This window comes from Grammomys surdaster, unplaced genomic scaffold, assembly GCF_004785775.1.
Source record: "Grammomys surdaster isolate TR1022 unplaced genomic scaffold, NIH_TR_1.0 202, whole genome shotgun sequence".
NCBI classification, from domain to species: Eukaryota; Metazoa; Chordata; class Mammalia; order Rodentia; family Muridae; genus Grammomys; species Grammomys surdaster.
This window is the reverse complement of record NW_021604647.1, coordinates 835,114-837,007: the sequence shown is the minus strand read 5'-3', so window position 1 is coordinate 837,007 and position 1,894 is coordinate 835,114. Positions and strand designations below refer to the sequence as shown.

At 52.5% G+C, this 1,894-nt stretch overlaps 1 protein-coding gene across 2 annotated transcripts in view; it reads left to right on the top strand.

Moving 5' to 3' along the window:
* Positions 1–231: 231 nt before the first annotated feature.
* The window catches only part of Tango2 (transport and golgi organization 2 homolog), a 46,542-nt gene continuing 44,879 nt past the window's right edge, over positions 232–1,894 (top strand). Inside the window, exon 1 of one of the 2 annotated variants that reach the window (XM_028770492.1) lies at positions 232–465. The gene's annotated coding sequence lies outside the window, so the exon portion shown is untranslated. Of the gene's footprint in view, positions 466–560; positions 582–1,894 lie in introns of those variants that run through there. The other variant, XM_028770493.1, reaches the window with a different exon arrangement.

Here is a 1,894-nt window from a genome sequence, read left to right as displayed (position 1 = left end):
CAACTCGTGCGGGTGAGGGGTTGGGGAGGAACCTTCCTCCTCCCCTACCCGGAGCAGCCAGCCAGCTAGCCCTCCCACCCCTCCCGCAGCCCGTGCGCAAGGCGGACCTGGCCGGAGACGAGGCCTCTTCCCCGCCCCATCCAACCGCGAATTTTCCCATTGGTAGAAAGACGCGCCCCGCAACCCGCACCGATTGGATGGATGTGCAGAGATTGAGGCTTGCTGTTGGGCTCCTGGTATTGTCAGTCTTTGCCGAAGATCAGCCCCCCTAGCGGAGCAGGCCGAGGCCTTGACACCTGCCGGGAACGATGTGGCTGCAACAGCTGCAGGAGGCTTGGAGTTGCCCCCTCCTCGCCATCTTCGGAGGAATTCTGGGGATAGTAGGCCCTGAGCTGGAGCTTGCAGGACCGGCGATCACTCTTGGATTCCAGCAGCGTTGTCTACATCTCCACTCCAAGTTCGCAGGTATCCTGCTGGTTGCCGGACACTGAGCGTCGATCCCTATTTCTCCTACACTCCTCAAGAGTGTTGGGCTGCTGCTCCCATTTTACAGATAGAGAACTGCAACAAGGACGAACAAGGTCAGCTATGCTGGCACGGGGTGGGGATGGCTGCAGTGATCTCGAGGGCAAAAACAGACTGTAGAAAACTAGAGCTTGTTTCTTCTGTGAAGCTGGTGTTTACAAAGTCCTTGGGCGCTCCCCACATCTGAATGAGACTGCTCTTTCCTGGGGCAATGACAAGAGTCCTCAGCCCGGGAAAGGGGAATTATGTGTTTATCTCTTCCCCACTCCACCCTGGTGTCCTGATTTCCTCTACCCTGCTTTGAGTCTTGGAGAAATATCAAGGAGCTTTATCCACTGCCTGAAAAGATGAACACATATTTCCATGCCAGGGAGAGTTGTACACCAACCACATCTCTGCAGTGACATAAGGCAGTGGAGGGGGCCCGCGGGAGATGCTGTAACATAAACAGGAGCTGGAAGTGCAGACAGACAGTGGAGATGAATCTGACCTGTGCTTGCTTTTAAGCCTTTCTTACCCTGAGTGCACCTGGAAATGAGCAACTTCTGGGCCTTCTGTGTTTCCCAAGGCCCATACAGATAGTGCTAATGGATGCCAGCGTGTGTGTGTGTGTGTGTGTGTGTGTGTGTGTGTAGAGGGGGCTACCCAGACAGTCATATTTTACCCACCTACGCGGATGAGTCCAGTGTGCTCACCCAATAGTGGTTGCTTGCTGAGGACAAAGAAAGTAAACGCCTGGAGCACGATCTCACTTCTGCGTCCACCGGGGTCTAACTGTGCTCTAGCAATAAAAATTGATACCAGGGGCTTTTCAGAGTCAAGGCAGTTGCTACTAATTTATTGGTATTGCAACCATTTGGCATCCTGGTATTGAGATATTGTTGCAGCTCTGGCAAGGCAGAGTGAACAACCTCCAGAAAACAGAGTCCTCCAAGAAGGCAGCTCTATGTAGAACAACAGTACAGCTGCCATTCTGGTTAAGTTGCCATGTGATGGGGACTCCCGTCCCTCCATTAGAAGTGGATTTACTAAATCCAGCTGTACCCTAGCGTGTCTTCAAAGGTATTGGCCTCTAGTCATCCTGGAGCACCTCTCTTGAAGACCCCATAGCTCTGTATCACACCACTTCCCCATACTTGCTGATGGTACAAAGAGGCTGAACAGGTAGGTTTCTTCTTTGCTGGAAGAGGGCAAAAGGGAGACATGACCTCCCAATGTAGCCTAAGGTAGGAATGTCCCCTTCTAGAGACCTGGCTGCTTTAGAACCTGATCACCAGCTGCATAGAGAAAATCAGGGTGGATAGAGACAGCTCAGATAGGTTTCTCTCTCTCTCTCTCTCTCTCTCTCTCTCTCTCTCTCTCTCTCTCT